Raw genomic sequence first — 23,986 nt, 5'->3', positions numbered from 1 at the left:
GTTCAAATCCACCAGATGTCCTTTGGGTACCCTATGAGGCAGTTCTACTCTGTCCTATAGGATTGCTATGAGTCAGAATTGACTGGACAGCAACAGGTTTTATGTACATGTAGGAAAAAACATAGTACATATAGGGTTTGGTACTATCTGCTGTTTTAGGCATTTGTAGTGGTCTTGGAATGTATCCCCCACCGATAAGGGGGGATTATTGTATGTGCTGAGACACCCGGATGTTCACATGCAAAATAATGATGTTGGACCCATACCTCACCCCATATATAAACATTAAATCAAAATGGATCAAAGACTTAAATATAAGTACTAAAACTATAAAACTCTTATAATAGAACATAGGAGTGATGCTTCAGTACCTAGTTTTGAACAATAGATTCCTAGATATGATACCAAAAGCAGGGAGCAACAAAAGGCAAAATAGGTAAATTGGACTTGATTAAAATTAAAACCTTTTGTAGATAAAAGGACTTTATCCAGTGAGGGAAGACATAATCTACAAAATGGGAAAAGTATTTTGGAACCACATATCTGATAATGGATTAACGTTCATAATATATAAAGAATCCCTACAACTAATCATCAAAAAGATAAATAGCCCTATCAAAAAATGAACGAAGGCTTTTTTGAAATGGGTTTGCCACCAGAACACAGGTGTTGGTGAAAACTATTGCAAAGCCTAAGCCAAAATGGGTACGAAAAAGGTCCATATCTACATTGTCATCATTGGACACGTTGATTTGGGTAATTCCACCACTACTGGTCACCTGATTTACAAATATGGTGGGATTGACAAAAGAATCATTGAAAAATTTGAGAAGGAAGCTGCTGAGTTGGGAAAGAGCTCCAAGTATGCCTGGGTCTTGGATAAACTGAAAGCTGAACATAAGCGAGGAATCACCATTGATACCTCCCTGTGGAAATTTGAGACAAGCAAGTATTATGTGATTATCATTGATGCCCCAGAGCACAGAGACTTTATCAAAAACATGATTATAGGCTCATTGTGCTGTCCTGATTGTTGCTGCTGGAGTTGGTAAATTTGAAGCTGGTATCTCCAAGAATGGGCAAACCCATGAACATGCCCTTCTGGCTTACCCGCTGGGTGTGAAACAACTAATTGTTGGTGTTAACAAAATGAATTCTACTGAGCCACCCTATAGTCAGAAGAGATATGAGGAAATCGTTAAGAAAGTCAGCACCTAAATTAAGAAAATTGGCTACAAACCGGACACAATAGCATTTATGCCAGTTTCTGGTTGTAAAGGTGACAACATGCTAGAGTCAAGTGCTAACATGCCTTGGTTCAAGGGATGGAAAGTCACTCATGAAGATGGCACTGCCAGTGGAACCACACTGCTTCAAGCTCTGGATTGTATACTGCTACCAGCTCCTCCAACTGACAAGCCCCTGAGTCCGCCTCTGCAGGATGTTTACAAAATTGGTGGTATTGGCACTGTCCCTGTGGGTAGAGTGGAGACTGGTGTTCTCAAGCCGGGCATGGTAGTCACCTTTGCCCCAGTCAACGTCACCACCGAAGTCTGTTAAAATGCACCATGAAGCTTTGAGCGAAGCTCGGCCTGGAGATAATGCAGGCTTCAATGTCAAGGATGTCTCTGTCAAAGATGTTCACCGTGGCAATGTGGCTGGGGACAGCAAAAATGACCCACCAATGGAAGCAGCTGGCTGCACTGCCCAGGTGATCATCTGGAACCACCCAGGGCAAATCAGCGCTGGCTGCACACCTGTGCTGGCTTGTCACATGGCGCACACTGTTGGCAAGTTTGCCAAACTTAAAGAGAAGATTGATCATCTTTTTAGTAAGAAGCTGGAAGATGGTCCCAAATTCTTGAAGTCTGGTAATACTGCCATTGTTGACATGGTTCCTGGCAAGCCCATGTGTGTTGAGAGCTTCTCTGACTAGCCTTCTCAGGGTCTTTTTTGCTGTTGAGACAGACCGTTGCTGTGGGTGTCATCAAGGCAGTGAACAAAAGGGCTGCTGGAGCTGGCAAGGTCACTAAGTCTTCTCTGAAAGCCCAGAAGGCTAAACGAATGTTACCCGTAACACCTGCCACTCCCATCTTAATCAGTGAAGGAAAAATGGTCTCAGGATTTTTTGTCTCAACTGGCCATTAAGTTTAATAGTAAAAGACTGGTTAATGACAACAATGCTTCGTAAAATCCTTAGAAGGAAAGGAATGTTTTGTGGACATTTTTTTTCTTGTGTGGCAGTTTTAAGTTACTAGTTTTTAAAATCAGTACTTCTTAAATGGAAACAACTTGACCAAAAATCTGTTGCAGAATTTTCAGACCTATTGAATCAAAGTTTAATGAGAAAAAAAAAAAATCAGCAAAAGGTTTAAATACATGCTTTACCAAAGAAGATATACAAATGGCCAATAAACACAATTAGCTATTAAAAAAAAAAAAACCAAAGAACAAAAAAACACCCCATTGCTATCTAGTCTATTCTGACTCATAGTGATCCTATAGGACAGAGTACAACTACCCCACAGGGTTTCCAAGGAGTGGCTGGTGGATTTGAACTGTGGACCTTTTGGTTAACAGCCACCAGAGCTCCCATCAGCCATTGTTGTTGTTGTTGTTAGGTGCTGTTGTGTCGGTTCCGACTCATAGTGACCCTACGCACCACAGAACGAAACACTGCCCGGTCCTGCGCCATCCTCACAATCATTATTATGCTTGAGCTCATCATTGCAGCAACTGTGTCAATCCCACCTCATTGAGGGTGTTCCTCTTTCCTGATGACCCTGTACTTTGCCAAGCATGATGTCCTTCTCCAGGGACTGATCCCTCCTGACATGTCCAAAGTATGTAAGATGCAGCCTCACCATCCTTGCTTCTAAGGAGCATTCTGGTTGTACTTCTTCCAAGAAAGACTTGTTCGTTCTTTTGGCAGTACATGGTATATTCAATATTCTTTACCAACACCACAATTCAAAGGCATCAATTCTTCTTCGGTCTTCCTTATTCATTGTCCAGCTTTCACATGCATATAGTGCAACTGACAATACCATGGCTTGGGTCAGGCGCACCTTACTCTTCAAGGTGACATCTTTGCTCTTCAACACTTTAAAGAGGTCCTTTGCAGCCGATTTACCCAATGCAATGTGTCTTTTGATTTCTTGAGTGCTGCTTCCATGGCTGTTGATTGTGGATCCAAATAAAATGAAATCCTTGACAACGTCAATATTTTCTCCATTTATCATGATGTTGCTCATTGGTCCAGTTGTGAGCATTTTTGTTTTCTTTATGTTGAGGTGCAATCCATACTGAAGGCTGTGGTCTTTGATTTTCATTAGTAAGTGCTTCAAGTCCTCTTCACTTTCAGTAAGTAAGGTTGTGTCATCTGCATAATGCAGGTTGTTAATGAGTCTTCCTCCAATCCTGATGCCCCATTCTTCTTCGTATAGTCCAGCTTCTCGTATTATTTGCTCAACATACAGACTGAATAGGTATGGTGAAAGAATACAACCCTGTCACACACCTTTCCTGACTTTAAACCAATCAGTATCCCCTTTTTCTGTCCAAACAACTACCTCTTGATCTATGTAAATGTTCCTCATGAGCACAATTAAGTGTTCTGGAATTCCCATTCTTCGCCGTGTTATCCATAATTTGTTATGATCCACACAGTTGAATGCCTTTGCATAGTCAATAAAACACAGGTAAACATCCTTCTGTTATTCTCTGCTTTCAGCCAGGATCCATGTGACATCAGCAATGATATCCCTGGTTCCACATCCTCTTCTGAAACCGGCCTGAATTTCTGGCAGTTCGCTGTCGATATACTGCTGCAGCCGTTTTTGAAAGATCTTCAGCAAAATTTTGCTTGCATGTGATATTAATGATATTGTTCTATAATTTCCACATTCGGTTGGATCACCTTTCTTGGGAATAGGCATAAATATGGATCTCTTCCAGCCAGTGTCTGTCAGTTTGTCATATTGTGGGGGCTTGCATGTTGCTGTGACGCTGGAAGCTATGCCACCAGTATTCAGATCCCAGCAGGGTCACCCATGGAGGACAGGTTTCAGCTGAGCTTCCAGACTAAGACAGACTAGGAAGAAGGACCCAGCAGTCTACTTCTGAAAAGCATTAGCCAGTGAAAACCTTATGAATAGCAGCAGAACATTGTTTGATATAATGCTGGAAGATGAGCCCCCCAGGTTGGAAGGCACTCAAAAGATGACTGGGGAGGAGCTGCCTCCTCAAAATAGAGTTGACCTTAATGATGTGGATGGAGTAAAGCTTTTGGGACCTTCATTTGCTGATGTGGCATGACTCAAAATGAGAAGAAACAGCTGGAAACATCCATTAATAATCAGAACCTGGAATGCACAAAGTATGAATCTAGAAAAATTGGAAGTCATCGAAAATGAAATGGAATGCATAAACGTCCATATCCTAGGCATTAGTGAGCTGAAATGGACTGATATTGGCTATTTTGAATTGGACAATTATATAGTCTACTATGCTGGGAATGACAACTTGAAGAGGAATGGTATTGCATTCATCGTCAAAAAGAACATTTCAAGATCTATCCTGAAGTACAATGCTGTCAGTGATAGGATAATAATATCCTTACGCCTACAAGGAAGGCCAGTTAATACGACTATTATTCAAATTTGTGCACCAACCACTAGGGCCAAAGATGAAGAAATAGAAGATTTTCATCAGATGCTGCAGTCTGAAATTGATTGAACATGCAATCAAGATGCATTGATGATTACTGGTGATTGGAATCCAAAAGTTGGAAACAAAGAAGGATCAGTATTTGGAAAATATGGCCTTGGTGATAGAAACAACGCTGAAGACCAAATGATAGATTTTGCAAGACCAACGTCTTCATTGCAAATACCTTCTTTCACCGGTGTAAATGGTGACTATACACATGGACCTCGCCAGATGGAACACACAGAAATAAAATTGACTACATCTGTGGAAAGAGATGATGGAAAAACTCAATATCATCAGTCAAAAGAAGGCCAGGGGCCAACTGTGGAACAGACCATCAGCCATTAAACACCAAAACGAAACCCAGTGCCTCCGAGTTGGTTCCGACTCATAGCGACCCTATGGAACAGAGTAGAACTTCCCCTTAGAGTTTCTAAGGAGCATCTGGCGGATTTGAACTACCAACACTTTGGTTAGCAGCCGTAGCACTTAACCACTAAGCTACCAGGGTTTCCAACATCAGCCATTAGGGAAATGCAAATCCACAATGAGATATCACTTCACTCTACTAACCAGTTGCCATCAAGTCAGTTCTGACTCACCATGACGCCATGTGTGTCAGAGTAGAACTGTGCTCCATAGGGTTTTCAATGTCTGATTTTGTGGAAGTAAATGGCCCAGACTTTCTTCTGAGTAACCTGTTGGTAGACTTGAACTTCCAACCTTTCGGTTAGTAGCCAAGCATGTTAACTATTTGCACCAGCCAGGGACTCCTCACTTAATAATAAGGCAGCTATTATCAGGCAAATAGAAAATAACAAGTGTTAGTAAGGAAGTGGAAAAATTGGAACCCTCATCCATTGCCAGTGGAATTGTAAAATGATGTAGTTACTGTGAAAACAATTTGGGGGTATCTCAAAAAGCTAAACAGAGCATTATCATTGTTGTTTTTATTAGATGCTGTTGAGTTGATTTTGACTCATAGTGACCCCACGGGCACAGGAGAATCCCCCAATTAGGTTTTCCAGGCTATAATCTTTATGGAAGCAGATCAGAAGGTCTTTCTCCTGCTGAGATGCTGGGTGGATTCTTACTGCCAACCTTTCGGTTAGCAACAGAGCATTTAACTGCCATTAAGTTACATAAAATTATCATATGACTCAGCAGTTTCACTTCTAGGTATATACCCAAAAGAACTGAAAGCGGGGAATGAAACAGATACTCGTAAGCCAATGTTCATTGCAGTATTATTCACAATAGCCCAAAGGTGGAAACACCCCGCATGTTCATCAACATATGAGCGGATAAATCAAATGTGGTATATACATAGAGGAGTTCCTAGGTGGTGCAAACAGTGGTTAACATGCTAGACTGCTAACTGAAAGTTCCAGTCAATTGGAGGCACCTTGTAAGAAAGGCCAGATGATCTACTTCCAAAAAATCATTGAAAACCCTGTGGAGTACATACAATTCTACTCTGAAACACATAGGGTCACCATGCGCTGGAATTGACTTGAGAGCAACTGTTATATGTATAACTGGTGACTGGTGGTTCAGTGGTTAAAAGCTTGGCTGCTAACCAAAAGGTCAGCAGTTCAAATCCATGAGCTGCTTCTTGGAAACCCTTTGGGGCAGTTCTACCCTGTCCTATAGGGTTACATGTGTCAGAATCGATTCTATGATAGTGGATTCGTTTGTTTTTTTAATGTGTGTGTGTGTATACATATACATACATGCAATGGGATATTATTCAGCCATGAAGAGAAATGAAATTCTGATAATATGTCATGACATAGATGATCCTTGAAAACATTATGTTGTGTGAAATAAGTCAGACACAAAAGGACACATATTGTACAATCCCAGTTACATAAAATATCTAGAACAGTCAAATGCATAAGGGTTCAAAGTCTGTTAGTGGTTACCAACGGCAGGTGGGAGAGGGAAATGGAGAGGTATTTCTTAAGGGACACTGAGTTTCTCTTAAAGTTGATGAAAAAATTTGAAACTGGATAGCGGTGATGGTTGCACAGCATGGTGAATGTAATTAATGTCACTGAATTGTACATGTAAAAATGGTTGAAATGATGAATGTTATATATATATATTTCACCATAATAAATTTTTTTAAAAAATACCTAAATTTAGTTCAAAGATCTTTTTAGGCTTCTGTCTCTTAGTCTCTGAGGCAATTTCTTGAAACCTAGATATAGAAATATGGAAAAATTCACAATAATACTAAAAAGCAAGAGTAAAGGTCATTCTATTTCCATAATTTGTGGAGAATTTCCACTAATTATAAGGCCATTAGAATTTCCATTATGAGCAGTATTCTATACACCATTTGCTTTCTCTAATAGAGCTAATATGGAGGGCTCAAGTACGATAGAAATTTTAAGTCCCACTAATGTTCAGCTTTTTAGGTTCCATTTATGTTGAGGTAGAGCCCCGATGGCGGTGGATTGGTTAAGTGCTTGGTGACTACCGAAAAGATGGCAGTTCAAAACTACCACCTGCTCCTTGAGAGAAAGACCTGGCAATCGATCTGCTCCTGTGAAGATCACAGCTCAGAAAATACTGTGCGGCAATTCTACTCTGTCATGTAGGGTCACTGTGGGTCTGAATAGACTCCATGGCGCACAACAACAACAACAATGTTGAACCATTTGATCAGAGCCCCTGGGTGTGTTTCAAACACTAAAATGGGCAGCTCTCTGTCATTTATATGGGCGTCTCTTACGTTGCTGAAGTCCCATTCCCCATTTCTCTCACCTTTAGTAGTTTTTTTCCTACACACATTCAGAACTGAAAAGCAAAGTGAAAATAAGGCACAAAATGTACAGATATAAAGGCAAAGTGGGAGTGGCCATTATGTCATGGAGACAAGAGGTAAATGGAAGGTGATCAGGAAAAGCCCTGATAGGAAGACAATTTACAAATTAGATGATTTCGTGTATTCCAGTTACTTTAAGTGATACAGAATTAGCTAGTGGAAGACCAGATTATACATATTAAATAAAGGCATGAAAGATATAGGAATGGAGCTAGGGGTTGTATACATAGTCTTGTTGGGATTCTTCTCATTCAAAAATGGATGGTAAATGGAGTCTTTCACTTAGCATAATGCTTTTCAGGGTCATCTATGTTGTTACATGTATCAGTATTTTGTACCTTCTTCTTTTTTTTTTATTGCTGAGTAATATTCCATTGTAGAGATGTACCATAATTTTTTTACCCATTTATCAGTGAATATTTGGGGTTTTCCAGTTTTGGGTTATTAAAAATAAAACTGCAATAAACATTTGTATAGAAGTTTTTGTTTAGATATGTGTTTCCATTTCTCTAGGTTTAATACATAAGAATGGGATTGCTGAATTGCGTGGTAAGTGTATGCTTAAAATTTTGAGACTCTGTAAGAAACAAAACAGTTGGGATGATTTTGAATTCCCACTGACAATATATGAGAGGTCCAATTACCAGCATGTGATATTGTCAGTTTTCAAAAATTTATTTTAGCTATTTTAATAGGTGTGTAAGGAGTCTGGTGCCACAACGGTTATGCACTCTGCTACTAACCCAAAGGTTGGAGGGTCAAACCACCCTGCCGCTCTGAGGGAGAAAGACCTGACGATCTTCCCCCATAAAGATTACAGCCTAGGAAACCCTATGGGGCAGTACTACTCTGCCACATGGGGTCGATATGAGTTGGAATCGAGTCCACGGCATCCAACAACAACAATCGATGCGTACTATTATCTTGTTATGATTTTGATTTGCGTTTCCCTACAGGGCTGCTATGAGTTGGAATCAACCAGATGGCTCACAACAACAATGAATGACAATGTCGAACACATTTTTATGTGCTTAAGAAAAAAAAAATTTTTTTTTTTTTTATACCCTATCTGTATCTCATCTTTGGTAACTTCTCTGCTCAAATCTTTGTCCATTTTTTAATTAGGTGGTTTCCTTATTATTGAGTCTTGAGAGTTCTTCATATCTTCTGGATACCAGTCTTTTATCAAATATTTTTTACAAATATCTTCTCCTAATCTATGACTTTTCTACTCTTTTAAAGTCTGTTAAAGAGCATACATTTTAAATTTTGAGGAAGTCCAATTTATCAATTTTTTTATTTTGTGGTTGACACTTTCGTACATAACCCAAGGCAACAAGGAGTTTCTCCTATGTTTTATTCTAGAAGTTTCATTAAAAAGAGACATTTTTATGATGCAAAAATACACAGCACACATTCTATTAGCCATCAAGGTGATAATATTATCTAGGCTGGAAAATTCAACAGTACACTCATGAGAGAATGAGTGTGTAGAATGCAAATAAAATCTCAGAATTATTATGAAAACACTAACCTCATAAACTCTCTGAAAGGGTCTGAGGGACTCCTAGACCACCCTTTGAGAACTGTTGATCTGAAATGTAAAGACAAACAAATATGAATTATAAATGGTAGCATTACATTTCAAATAAAGTAAATTCAAGGCAATACAGCAGACAAAGGGTAATTTTATACTGATAATGAACTTAAAATAGCTATAATCTTTGTTGTTAGGTGCCATTGAGTTGGTTCCGGCTCATAGAGACCCTGTGTACAACAGAATGAAGCACTGCCTGGTCCTGTGCCATCCTCAGAATCGTTGTTATGCCTCAAGCCCATTGTTGCAGCCACCGTGTCAATCCATCTCATTCAGAGTCTTCCCCTTTTTCGGTGATCCTCTACTTCACCAAGCATGATGTCCTTCTCCAGGAATGGATCCCTCCTGATAACATGTCAAAAGATGTGAAGCATAGTCTCACCATCTTTGCGTCTAAGGAGTATACTGGCTGTAGTTCTTCCAAGACAGATTTGTCCTTTCTTCTGGCAGTCCATAGTATATTCAGTATTTTTCTCCAACACCATAATTCGAAGGCACCAATTCTATCATTCCTATTAATTGTCCAGCTTTTGCATGCATATGTTGTTGTTATGTGCCGTCAAGTTCATTCCAACTCATAGCGACCCTATAGAACAGAGTAGAACTACCTCCATAGGGTTTCTAAGGAGTGGCTGGTGGATTTGAACTGCTGCCCTTTTGGTTAGCAGTCCAGCTCTTAACCATTGCACCACCAGGACTCCAAACGAAGGGCTCTTCTGGGGAGGCGATTGAAAATATCAGGACTTGGGGCAGGTGTACCTTGGTCCTCAAAGTAACATCTTTGCTTTTCAACACCTTAACGAGGTCTTTTGCAGCCGATTTGCTCAATTCGATATGTCCTTTGGTTTTGTGACAGCTGCTTCTATGGGCACTAACTGTGGATCCGAGTAAAATGAAGTCCTTGGCAACTCCAATATTTTCTCTGTTTATTATGATGTTGCTTATTAGTCCAGTTGTGAGGATTTTTGTTTTCTTTATGTTGAGGTGTAATCCAAACTGAAGACTGTAGTCTTTGATCTACATCAGTAAGTGCTTCAATCCTCTTCGTTTTCAGCAAGCAAGGTTGTGTCATCTGTATAACGTAGCTTGTTAATGAGTCTCCCTCCAATCGTGATGCTGTGTTTTTCATCACATCGTCCAGCTTCTTGGATTATTTGCTCAGCATACAGATTAAATAAGTATGGTGAAAGGACACAACCCCGATACACACCTTTCCTGATTTTAAACCATGCAGTATCCTCTTCTTCTGTTCACATGACAGCCTATAGATCTTTGTACAGGCTCCACATGAGCACAATTAAGTGTTCTGGAACTCCCGTTCTTCACAACGTTATCAATGATTTGTTATGATCCACATAGTCAAATGCCTTTGCATAGGCAATAAAATACAGGTAAACATCTTTCTGGTATTCTCTGCTCTCTCAGCCAAGGTTCATCTGAATCTGGCTTGAATTTCTAGCAGGACTCTGTCAATGTACAGCCACAACCATTTTTGAATTGCTTTCAGCAAAATTTTACTTGTGTGTGATATTAATGATATTGTTTGATAATTTCCACGTTCTGTTGGATAACCTTTCTTTGGAATGGCACAAATATTGTTGTCTTTCAGTTGGTTGGCCAGGTAACTGTTTTCCAAATTCCTGGGCACAGATGAATGAGTGCTTCCAGCTTTGCATCTGTTTATTGAAATATCTCAGTTGGTATTCTGTTAATTCTTAATGCCTTGTTTTTCACCAATGACTTCAGTGCAGCCTGGACTTCTTCTTTTGATACTATCAGTTCTTAGTCATATTCTACCTCCTGATACGGCTGAACGTTGACCAATTCTTTTTGGTACAGTGACTCTGGGTATACCTTCCATCTTCTTTTGATGCTTCCTGTGTTGTTCAATACTTTGTCCACCAAATGCTTCAATATTGCATTTTGGGGCTTGAATTTTTTCTTCAATTCTTTCAGCTTGAGAAATGCTGAGCATGTTCTTCCCTTTTGGTTTTCCAGGTCTTTGCCTGTTTCATTATAATACTTAACTTTGTCTTCTCACGCTGTCCTTTGAAATCCTCAGCTCTTTTACTTCATCATTCGCTTTATCTACTCTATGTTCAAAAGCAAGTGTCAGTGTCTCTTCTGGTATCCATTTTTGTCTTTTCTTTCTTTCCTGTCTTTTTAATGACATTTTTCTTTCTTTAGTCATCCCACAATTCATTTGCTCTTTGGTCTTTAGTGTTCAATCTCTCAAATCCATTCTTGAGATGGTCTCTAAATTCAGGTGGAATATATTCAAGGCCGTACTTGGCTCTGAGGACTTGCTCTAATTTTCTTCAGCTTCAACTTGAACTTAAATGTAGGAGCAATTGATGGTCTGTTCTATAGTCAGCCCCTGGCCTTGTTCTTATGATGACATTGAACTTGTATAATTGACATTTATATTGTTGAAAAAAGGTATTTCCAATGCCTAGATTGTTGGTCTTGCAAAATTCTACCATGGGATCTTCCACATCCTTCCTATCACCAAGGCCATATTTTTCAACTGCTGATCCTTCGTCTTTGTTTCTAATTTTTGCATTTCAATCACCAGTAATTATCAATGCGTCTTGATTGCATGTTTGATTGATTTCAGACAATCAAAATCAGACATCTATCATTTGATCTATGGAAATCTATCATCTTTATGTACCAAATAACAGCTTTCACATACGTTTTGGAAGTCTAGAAATATAAGAATGTATTAAAGTCATTAGAGTTGTATATCTCAACTTCAATATACCTTTTTACTTCTTTAGTAGATAAAGAGGTCAATAACAGACATAGAAATTTCATCATTACAAAGGAAGATATTATTAGGAATATATGAAAGTAAATATCCTATACACACAAAAAACTTCTTTTTAAGAGTTTACTGAACATTGAGTAATATTTATACACTAGGTTTTAGTGTAGAAATTGTAAAGGATGCATTCTTTGAAGAAATGCAATAGTATTTTAAATTAATCACTAAATGAAATTAATAAACAAAATTAAATCTACAAAACATTCTTCTAAATAGTTCTTAAATCATAAAATATAAAAATACTATTATTATTAAATGCTTTAGAAAATAACAAATAAAAGAATATATGCCAAAATTCATAAAAGAGAATCATAATTTTACTTTTGAAAGGAGATTCATAGCCTTAGACTTTTTCATTAATTGATTAACAGAAAATATAGATAAAGTTAGTAGCGCTCAAATCAAACAAATAGTAAGAACTAATAAAAGAGAAAGTAGATAGGTAGATAGATCAATAGATGATAGATAGACAGACAGACAGAGATAGGTAGATGATAAATAGATAGACGATAGAGAGCTTCCATCAAGTCAGCTCTGAATCAGGGCAACCTAATGTACGACAGTACAAAACATTGCCTGGTCCTGTGTCATCTTCCTGATCATCAGCATGTTTTGTGTTTAAAAATTTTCTCATGGCCATTGTACCAATCCATCTTACCTAGGGTATCCCTCACCTTTGGCCCTCCACTTCACCAAACAGGATGTCCTTTTCCAGCGATTGATCCCTCCTGATCACATGTCCAAAGTATGTGAATTAGACAATGTTCTGTTGTGATCCATAAGAAACACCAGGCCTTTCTTCCTAGTCTGTCTTAGTCTGGAAGCTCCTCCAAAACCTGTCCACAATGGGTGATCCTGCTGGTATTTGAAATGCAAGTGACACAGTTTCCAGCATCACGACAAAGTGCAAGCCATCACAGTACAACAAACTGAGTGAATGTAGGAATAATTAAATAATAATAATAAAATCGTGGAAAAGAACATATTTTAAAAAACCTCCACGGAAAATCTAATAAAAAAAAGAAAATATAAATAAAGATGAATACAGGAAAAAGTAATGAAGATATATATATATTTAATTTTAAGTATATGTATAAAATTTGCTATTAATTTGAAAATCCTAATGAAGTATATACACCTACAGCTTCATTTGCGGACTACCTCGTTATCTGACATTTCCCATACATGATGACTTTGAGAAAAATCTCAGGGGTCGCCTCCAATGGTCCGGGCTGCAGCCAGGTCAGGGGCGCCCTCTGCGGGCCACCCTGAACAATATACTGGAGACCTCAGCAACGGCCAGGCCACGTGAGGGACAGTGGCCGACCGGCTGTGGGACGCCTTTCTCCCATGTGTCTGCGATGTCTCCATCCGGTCACAGAGGGCGTGGGGCAACAGTGGAGTGCCGCAAGGCCGAGGGTGGGCAGGGGAAGGCAAGGTGGGCATGGGCCTGAAAGTACCAGGGCAGTTGATGGAGAAAGGCAGGAGTGAGGGGAAAGAGAAAGGGGCCGCGAGGGGCAGGGCTGGGGCGGACGGAAGACGAGTGCGGTCCTTGCCCGGGGGGGGGGGGGCAGTGTAAGTCTGCAGTCGTCAGGAGGTGGGAAGTGATGCGCAGAGGTGGCAGGCAACACCTGACCGCCACCGCCACCACCCCAATCCCTGCAGACTCCACGGTGGTGAGGAAGGACAGCCCACCAGGCCAGGAGCATTCTGAGACCGCGCTGGGGTCCACCATGAAGTGGTGAGCGTTGGGAGTGGAAAGACACCAGCAAAGAAGAAGCGGCAGGGCCCCCGACCCTTGTATAGTGCCGATTTTGCTTAATAACCTGGTCTTTGGAACCTAACCATGTCCGTAAGTGAGGAGTGGATGTACTTTTGTAGAAAACATAATTTCCCAAATTACCTATAAAGTGTAAACCTCACTCTCCCGCTTGCCATAGAGTGGATTCCAACTCGCAGTGACCCTATAGGACAGAGTAAAACTGCTCCATAGGGTTTCCAAGGAGCCATTCGTGGATTTGAACTGCTGACCTTTTGGTTAGCAGCGGAGCTCTCAACCAGTGTGCCACCTATGAAGCATAAAAAATACAAATATGCCAATAACCATAGAAGATATTGAAAGATACACAAAACACTGTCACCATAATCACCAGGGCTAGGTGATTTCAAGGGAGAATTCTTCAAAGCTTTCAAGGAACAAATTATATGCTTTCCATTTAAACAGGAAAAGATGGAGAGTAATGAAATTAATTTTGTGAAGCTAGCATAAACTTATGCCAAATGTAGAACAAAAAAGAAAACTATCCTTTCTGTTTTCTTTCCAATTGTTAAATGCAAGGCTTCAATGTCCTGTGAGTGGTCAATAGATTAACTCTATGCAGAAAGCATTTCATAACCAGATTTATTTAGTAAGCCATAAGGATTAAACAAATCTGAACAGATTTCTTTAGTTTGGGGCATCTTAGAATCCATAATATGCTAATATGTATTGCAAAACTCTAAAATTTATTTGACCATAGGAACAGTCCTTCTTCCCCACACAGTATACCCATTAACTGTCTACAATGTTCAGCCCCCAACATTGTGTTCCAGGTACTGTCATGTTCTAGTGCTCTCAGCTAGCTACTAGAAAGAACTTCAGAGACCAACCTCCCTATTGACATAGATGTTGAAATCCTGAATAAAGGAGATCGGATCTGATACTGGCAGGTAGCCACAGAATCATTCATCATCATCTTGTAGAGATTTTATCCCAGGAACCCAAAGGCGATTTACTATTGTGAAACAAATTAATATAAACACTTTAACAAGTTAGATTTCAAAACATTGTAATTTAAAACGGTGGCAAAAGGGGATCTAATAAAACAAAAGAGAGAGATATATTTTAAAGGAAATTGGCAAAGCCTAGTTAAAGCTTGTGAGATTGCTGTGAGGTCCTGCTGGTGGAGTGTTGCTTGTCTCTCTGGAGGGTAATTAGGCAACGTGTGTATTTAATCTGTAGCAAATTCTTTATGGAGCCCCTGGGTAATGCAAATGGTTAAGGAGCTCAGCCGCTAAGCCAAAGCCTGGAAGTTCAAGTCCACCCAGAGGCACCTGGGAAGAAAGGCCTGGGCTCTACTTCTTAAAAATTGCCCTTGAAAACCCTATGGATCCCAGTTCTACTCTGACACATCTAGGGTCCCCTTGAGTCGGAGTCAACTGAAAGGCAACTCGTCTACTGGTTTAAATTATTAAAAAATTGAGCATGTAAGCTTTAAATTCTAAAGGGAATGAAAGAGAGAGAGATGTTTGGTAGATAATGTCTGTAATTTATGAATTCGCTCCAGTGTTTTAGAGTAAGCCATCTTCTGTACCCCTTTCCCCCACAATCACCCCATAGCCTAAAGGCTTTAGTACCAAGGAAAAAGAAATTAAATCTCTAAGTAAAAGTCATACTGACCTCTAAGTAAGTGGCATGTATATGGTTATCTGCAACGGTAGGTTAAAATATTACTGAGGTTCTTAAGCTGTATCAGGAAGACTACCTTTGGCTCAGTCAGCTGGCCTGAAGTAGCCAAGATTTCCTTGAACAGTAATCATTGGAACTGCCCTATCACCCAGATTCCTGAGAACTGAAAGAGGCCAGTTTTCCAGCAGCCTCCTTGAAAGTCCAGAGGGACAACCGCAACGGACAACTGCGATTCTTCGGTGAGAACTTTCTTCCTTTGGGATTCTTAATGCTAACGTGCTTTTGGAAATTTGAAAATGCATTTTGTTATCCAGTAATGCAGTAACTTCTAAGAGGCAGGTTTTTGGTTCCCCTGCAGTCCTGTAGCCACAGTGTCAGGCTACTGTATCTCTTGCATGATAACGGAGAACCCAGAAAGCCTGCAGCAAAGGGGCCTGAAGGGCCTTTACACAAAAAAAAAAAAGGTCACTGAGGCCATGCACCCGGAAAACATAGTTGCTGAAACCTCAGTCCTGCCTTCGCACAGACTTTTCTCTGACTAGGTTATTTTGAATAAAAGATTATTCAGAATTTCACACATGCTCATTTTAAAAATCTAGTTTTTTTGTGGAATAGGCTATCATTTTAATATTCACTGTGGTTTACCAGTTGCATAAGTTATTTCACTTTTCACAGAATTCTTACGGGAACATCAATGAGATTTCTGAGGAATATTTCATTTGTATTCAATTTAATGAGAATATGGATAAGTGTATAACTAAAAAAAATACCATGAACTGGTTCTGTGTGTGTGTGTGTATGTGTGTGTGTGTGTTAGCTAGGCATGAATTTCCATGGCAACACCTGGAGTTGCAATAGAGCAGTTAACACAATTTGACAAATTATTTTAACCAAGCCTTTGCCATTGTGAAATTTACCAGGATATGTGCTGACTTAGATTCCTCCTCCTCCTTCAACGCTACTTTTAGAACTTGATACTTATGGCAAAAAACAGTCAATTAAATACTAAAAAACACTCTAAAGTGACTTTGTCACTGTGATAGCAGTTAGGATTAATTTTTCAATAGGCCCCCATTTAAAGGCCTGGAGAAATTTTTTGCTTTGTTTCGTTTTATGAGAAAGAGTAAGTGAATAGGGGAAGGCTTCTCTTGCAAAGACTTTATTAAAATAAAGCTCTCAAACACAAGACTTAAAGAATGTAAATTTTTACTGCCAGTTCAATTTAATAATGTCATTTGCACTAAGCTCGATGGAATGGCAACATCATAATAATGGCACACACTAGAAAGTCATTAAGCTAAATATTAAAAGTGTTGTTTTATACTTTCAGGTATGTAAATAATTTATAGTGTGGAACTGACAAGCTGGATGAGAAGCAGAGGATGGCTGTGAGAAATCTCTGGCCAGGGCAGATGTAGGGTCTAATTGCTTTTAAGGTACTGTCTCGTGATTAATTCGTGGCACAATGAAGAGAATAACGCTAAAGGAGTAAAAAACATGTTCTCATTGAAGGCTGTGATAGTTAATGTTATACGTCAGCTTGGCTAGGCTAACCCTCAATGGTTTGGCAGTACTGGACTGGTTGCTCGTCCATAGTGTAATATAATGAAATCACCTTCCATGGTGGGATCAATCAGTTGAAAAGGGAGTTTCACTGAGGTGTGGCCTGCCTCCAGTATGTAAATGAATGTTCTACCAAAACTCGCTCTCTTTTGACCCTGCCTTCTTATCGCCTGACCTTCAGCTTCTCGGAGATAAGTCTACAGAAGCCTCCAACCTGCTGCCTGACCTGCAGGTTTTGTGTTCACCAGCTCCTGCAACCCTGTGAACCAGCAGAGGTCTCCAGTTTACCACCTGACCCCTTGGATTTGGGGCTTGCCAGCCCCCACAACGGTGTGAGCCATTTTCTTGAAGTAAATGTCTCTCTTTCTGTATACACACACACATATATATATACATATATGTGTATATGTTGCTATTATGTGTGTGTGTGTATTTATATACATATATACACACATACATACATGTATTGGAAACCGTGTTGGCATAGTGGTTAAGAGCTATGTCTGCTAACCAAGAGGTCAGCAGTTCGAATCCACTGGGTACTCCTTGGAAACTATGGGGCAGTTCTACTCTGTCCTATAGGGTTGCTATGAGTTGGAATCTACTCGATGGCAATGGGTTTTATACACACATAATCTAGTTTTACTCCTTGAGAGAACTCAGACTAAGACAAAGCCTCACCCCAAATTTACCATATACCTTAGGCCAGCTGTTAATCCTCCTTGTTGCTTGATATAATCTGTAAAATGGGATTGTCTGGACAATGGAATAAGAAGAGAGGAGCAAAGGCACTTTGAGGGTATTGCTACAATGGTATTAAGAAAAACAAAGATGATGGGGTAGACCATGGCCAGGCTAGCTGCATAGCCTTGTTACGTATGCTTATGAGGGTAAAGGTGTGGAATAGGTTTTTAAAAAATAAAATTGTATTTATATGAAGCATGTTCTGCTGTGTTCTGCATATCTGTTCCATTCTTTCTCTTACTTGATCTTTTTTCTTACTAATGACTTTTACTTCTTTATAATTTTGGATGGTAAATGTCCTGTCATTTTTCCTCCAAAGTCTCGGTTTTAATTATCATTTACGACTGGTTCATTTACTTGGTGCTTATTCGTTCAAATTTCTGAGGAAGAAAATTGATTTGTTCAGTTTATTTTTCAATGCCAAATCATGGGTCATACATCACTAGCCAGCAGGTAGACTGGCTATTTATTATTGAGGTAGATACCAGCCCTGGGTTAGCCATTTAACCAGCTCTGGCCAAAGGGGGTATAGGTTTCGTAAAACGCAGAAAATTTCTGACTAGGCAGCAAAAGACTATATGCAGGGTAAGCTCACTAATAAGGGGCTGTGGAGAAGTGGGAGCTGATGGAGACGTCTTGTTCATTCAGGGTGTATGATTTCAGCTTCCTGAAAGTGACATGGGCTTTCTTTCCTCTGGGTCTTTACAGATGCTGATTTTTGCTTTCTAGTCCATTTCTGCAGTGGCTCTAGAAATTTGCTCAATTAATAAACTTACTCCTTTGTTTTGAAACCCCAATATCCCTTCTGATATGGAACTCTTCATTCAACAAGGCTTGCCCATGCATGCTCTCCATGAGCTAGGCTCATTGTAGGTTGGTAAAATAGACTCTTGACGGATGGTGTGGAGAAAACTAACATTCTTTCAGCTGGGTAAAAACAGTGTCAGCAACATCAGGCTACTATGCAGCTATTTCTTCAACTTTTTGCTTTTTCAGTGTACAAAAGAAAAGAGTAAACTCAGAAAGAAGGGAAGCTGAGAAAACTAACAGAAGGTATCTCTTTCGTTAGTGTGCAAAATGAAGGAAAGGTGAATGGGGGAGGAAGAGAGAAGACAAACTCTCCTAACAAACCAGTTGTCCAGGAAGGCTTTGTTGATAAAGAAGCTTGACATGGGAGAACGAATTGTCTGAAGAGGTAGAACTAGTGAGGAATTTCTTGAATGGCACCATAGATTTTTTTTTTTTTTTCCTTTCAAAAGTGAATTGAAAATATTTCCTGCTGTAATAGTTAATATTGTTTGTTTAATTATTTTTTATAACATGCCACCAGGGTTTCCCCTTTTTTAGTTTTTGTTGGTATCATATTTGAAGGAAGAAAGAGGTGAAGTTTACTTATCTCTATGTCAATCAAATTAACCTATAGTTTGAAGCCTTGCCACTTGGGTCATGTGACTGACACACTACTGCCACCTATTGTAAGCTTACCTTTCTTGCAGATTGGTCTTTTCCAGTCATTACTAAACTCAACTAAGAAAGCAAAATCTGTAAAATGAAAGGGAATTAGCAACAACAAATTAACACGGGATAAAGAGAGTTATGACCGTGGTAATGGAAAGAGCCTGGACTTCATTTACTTGTGAAAAAACAAAAGAAGAAACAAACATCGGCTTTGATGTCTGAGAGAGCTAAACTAAAACCAAACTTTAGTATCTACAGGTTAAGTGATCTTAAGCAACCTTATTCATTTGTTTATTCGTTCATCCGCCACATATATAATGACTGTTCATTATGTGCCCAGAACTGTGCAAACTGATGAGCAAAACAGTATCATCTGTGTTCTCCTGAAGTCTAATCCAAAAACTACTGTCGACTTGTATTTTAAATATGAGTAAAGTTTTATTCAATTTAGTTGAATTCTTTCCCCCAAATTTAAAGAATTGTGAGGATTAGAGACTTTATACAAAGTAGCTACTAGGATAGGAACCTAACATATTGTGAATATTTGTAGGTGGTATTAGCTTTTTCCATAGTGTCTTCTAAAATGTTTAGTCTGGCGTTATGGCGGTACCAGAAATAAATAAATTAAGAATATAATTAACTGAAATTTTTAATTTATTTAAATCAAAGAGATAAGTGCACTAGAAAGGTTGTTTGTGATGTAATTTGTGTTGCATATAAAAAGAATAATTTTTTCCCAGTTGATTATATATATGCCATAAATTTTTTCAGAAGCCAATGGTAAATAATTTATAAATACATAGCATTAATTGTTCTAGAAAGGCTTTATGAGCTGTTTAAGTGAAGCAAGGGAGAAAAATAAGTAAGTTTAGGCAGGACAGATGTTCTGAATTTAGAGTGCAGCTTGGGAGAAGGCTTGGCTGTGGGTGGGAGTGGAATGAAAATAGGAAGAAGGCTGTTTGCACATGTGCTCATAGCAGTAGGGTGAAGCTCTGCAGAGGACTAAACGAGTCTAAGAGAAACAAAGGAGAAAGGGCTTGGAACAGTGATTAAGTAGATTAATCCCAATCTTTAATAGGTAACTGTGAAGTGGGATCGTATACCCCACTGTTAAAATGATGGGCACAAGTGGAGGTCAGACACTGCCCTGGTGGATTGTGAGAAGATCTATACTTGCTAGAGATTAAAGGGAAGGCAAAACGTGGGACTCTGCAAATGGTAGGAAAGTACCAGTTGCTCTTGGAAATGCTGCGTGAGATTGCACCAATTTACTTGCTCGTTCTAAACTCTTGGAAGAAGTCTAACTTGAATCCATAGAGATACCTTGGTAATGGCAATGAGTATAAATTTTCTCCTTGGAAACAGTGGGCCCAGATGTCAATCCAGACTGTAGGAATTAGGGGGTGGAGGGAAGGATGAGAGGATGGAGGGAGAATAAACATAGACGGAGAACATGTAACATGGATCAAGCTTGAGAAGAAGACAGAGCCTAGATGTATTTCTTTGTCCACCAGACAAAGGAAATGGTAGCCTTTTCTTGTGTGACCCAGAAAGAGCACCAGCTTTATGAAGTGACAGAGAACTCCTAACAGGGCCTGCCCAGCTTGGACTTCGTTATTGGGCAGGGAGTCTGGAGAGCCTATCTTTGAAGCAAGCTATGTAAAAGATCATTAGGACTTTTACCAGAGTAGCGATTAATGATTCCTATTTTTTTTTTTAAAAGAAGAAGGTACTGGAAGACTTGGGACATGTATGAACTGCCTGGGTTTATTAGAAAATACAGATTATAAATATCTGAGAATCATCTTCTACTTCTTGAAAGTTCTTTTATATCTGGTACTGGTAACGAATAAATTGATATTAAAAATATAATTAACTTCATAACTGTCCGTCTCATCTTTCATTCCAATGTAGCATCTAAAGAACTGGCATAAAAAAATGTGAACATATTTTCCAAGACGATGTGAATTAGGGAGTGTTTAGAGTGAAATATAAGATTAATTTGTTGTATGTGGAAGTGCAGCTGAAGCTCTTTACAGACACCAGGTGGACTGTACAAGAATATCATGGAGAACTAGCTGTTGTTACTTAATTATGTAAATAAGTTTTTTCTGATGCAGACACACTGTCATAGTTCTTCAAGGTTGCTCTCAGAATTCCCAGTACCTTAAACTGTGAGTAGATTAGATGACCACTTGTGGTATTCTTTAATTCATTAATTCATTCTACAACTATTTATTAAACACCTACTTTGTGCCAGGCACTGTTCTAGAGGTTGGGAATAGAAAGGTGAATAAGAAACAAAATTTCTGCTCTCATGGAGTTGGCATTCCATTGGTAGTGGGTGTGGAGCAGGAAAGAAAAAGAAATGTCATTAAATACACAAAAAACATAATATTATGTCGTAATTTTTTTATGTACAGTACAGAAAATAAAGTAGGATGATGTAACAGAGCTAATAAGCTGAAGTGGAGCTTGGGTCATCAGAAAGACCTCTCCAGGATGGTGACATATGAGCTAAGACCTGAAAGATAAGAAATCAACTATGGGGAATGGGAAGGGGCTGAAGGAGGAAAAAATACAAGGACCAGCGAGAAGGCTGGCGGCTCGAACCCATCCAGAAGAACATTAGAAGACAAGCTTGGAGATCTGCTTCTGAAAGATCACAGCCTTGAAAACCCTACGGAGCAGTTCTACTCTGCACACATGGGGTAGCCATGAGTTGAAATCGACTTGACAGCAACTAACAACAACAAAGCAAAAATGAGCTTGATGTGGTCTCAAAGAGAATGAAGGTGAGACTGACTAGAGTGGGAGGAGATGAAGCTGGAGAGAAAGGCATGGCTTAATCGTTTAGGCTATCGCACAGAATTTAAATTTTATTCTTAGGGTATTGGAAAGTAACTTGCTGCAAAGTGACTTTTTTTTTTTTTGAGATGAGAATATCTACTTTATTACTGATAAAATTGATATTGGAGAATATGACCAAAATATCAACTTTAAACCAAAAAAAACAAACCCACTGCCGTCAAGTCGATTCCGACTCATAGCGACCCTATAGGACAGAACAGAACTGCACACAGAGTTTCCAAGGAGCGCCTGGTGGATTTGAACTGCCGGCCTCTTGGTTAGCAGCTGTAGCACTTAACCAGTACGCCACCAGGGTACTGATAAAAGTTGTATTTTTAGGCAAGTGGTTAAAATACAGTGAAACCCATAAGAGCCGGAACTCGATGAGACTGCCTTGCTTTTCCAGGTCTCACAAGTTTTCCCTCTTTGACAGGGTGCAGTCTTACCACTTTTCTATCTCTTGTTTTAGTGTAAAATATGTGAATTTTCCTTCTCTTACACAGGTTCTGGCTTACGCAGCTTTTACTCTATCAACTTTATTATTAATAAAGTAAACATTGGAGAATGTGGGTTATATTTGTGGGCAAGTGGGATTCTAAATACTACACCTCAGAATAGGCAGAATTGCCGCCCAATTATAGGCAACATTGGAAGTCCCTGGGCGAGACAAATGGCTAACACGTTCAGCTGCTAACAAAAAGGTTGGAGGCTCAAGTCCATACAGAAGAACCTCGAAAAAAAAGCCTGGTGATCTACTTCCAAAAAATTAACCATTGAAAACCCTGTGGAGCAGAGTTGCACTCTGATGCACACGGGGTAACCATGAGTAGGCACTACAACTGGTGTTTTTCACAGCTAGCATTGGACTGGGCAGGCCTTGCAACATAGGGTCATCATTACTTGGGGTCCTTCCCCGTAAAACTGACAGCATATAGAGACAAAGCAGAAAGAGATTTCCTGTAGCTGAGCTATTCTTAAGAGCTCACTGGAGAAGTTTTAAGTAGGATGTGAAGTCATCTGATTTCAGAAGTACCCATCGCTGTGGAGTCGATTCCAACCCATAGCGACCCCGTAGGACAGAGTAGAACTGCCCTATAGGGTGTCCAAAGAGCAGCTGGTGGATTCCAACTGCCCACTTTTTGGTTAGCCGCTGTAGCACTTAATCATTATGCCACAAGGGCTCCTTCAGAAGTACAGGTCTGTATAAACCAAACACCAAACCACTGCTGTCGAGTTGATTCCAACTCATAAGAAACCTGTAGGACAGAGTAGAACTGCCCCACAGGGTTTCTAAAGCTGCAAATATTTACCGAATCAGACTGCCACATCTTTCTCCTGAGGAGCAACTGGTGGGCTAGAGCCACATGCTTCTGTAGAAGTAACATCTCTATTCCCTGGGCCTTCTTCATCCCTATTATAACCTGATATTCCACAATTAGAGATGTATTTCTCTGCTTTCTTTTTGCTTCCTTCTTTTAACAACATTCACTGAGAATCTGTGATGCACCAGTCACTCACTGTGCTGGTGATTCAAGCAATAATTTTAGCCCTCATGGATCTTCTAGTTTTCTGTCAGAGATGATGAATTAACTAAAGCAGGCAGACGTTTGAGCCAGCAGAGCTTCTTTTGCGGGGGGGGGGGGGGGGGGACCTTGTTTGGGAAAATGATAGCATGGGCCATTTTAAATTATAAAACACAAGGACTCTTAGAAGCAGTATGGTGGAAGAGGTTTGGACAGAAGAGCAAAATTGATTTGCATAATAAAGTGTCAGGTATCTGGGATTTTCTTGTTAGGCTTCAGAACATAGAGTAAAACAGAGAGAGGAGTGGAAAGGCTTCAGGTGGGAGAGGAAGACAACAGTGCAGAGGCAGAAGGATGGGCTTTCTGGGCAGATAAGGCCAGTGAAAATTCCACTATGGAGAAGTTCCAAGGAACATGGATTTTCAAGTTATTT

General features: G+C 39.6%; 1 long non-coding RNA gene and 1 pseudogene across 3 annotated transcripts in view; both read left to right on the top strand.

The window, feature by feature from the left end:
- Positions 1-23,986, top strand: part of LOC126087942 (uncharacterized) — a 134,614-nt gene that overhangs the window by 101,060 nt on the left and 9,568 nt on the right. For 2 of the 3 annotated variants that reach the window (XR_007519909.1, XR_007519907.1), the window contains 2 exons: positions 15,568-15,654; positions 17,160-17,912. This is a non-coding gene — a long non-coding RNA (uncharacterized LOC126087942). Of the gene's footprint in view, positions 1-15,567; positions 15,655-17,159; positions 17,913-23,986 lie in introns of those variants that run through there. The other variant, XR_007519908.1, reaches the window with a different exon arrangement.
- LOC126087941 (elongation factor 1-alpha 1-like) lies at positions 508-3,162 on the top strand (annotated as a pseudogene).

The sequence above is a fragment of the Elephas maximus genome, chromosome 13 (assembly GCF_024166365.1).
Source record: "Elephas maximus indicus isolate mEleMax1 chromosome 13, mEleMax1 primary haplotype, whole genome shotgun sequence".
Classification (NCBI taxonomy): Eukaryota; Metazoa; Chordata; class Mammalia; order Proboscidea; family Elephantidae; genus Elephas; species Elephas maximus.
This window is presented reverse-complemented; position numbering and strand designations above follow the sequence as displayed.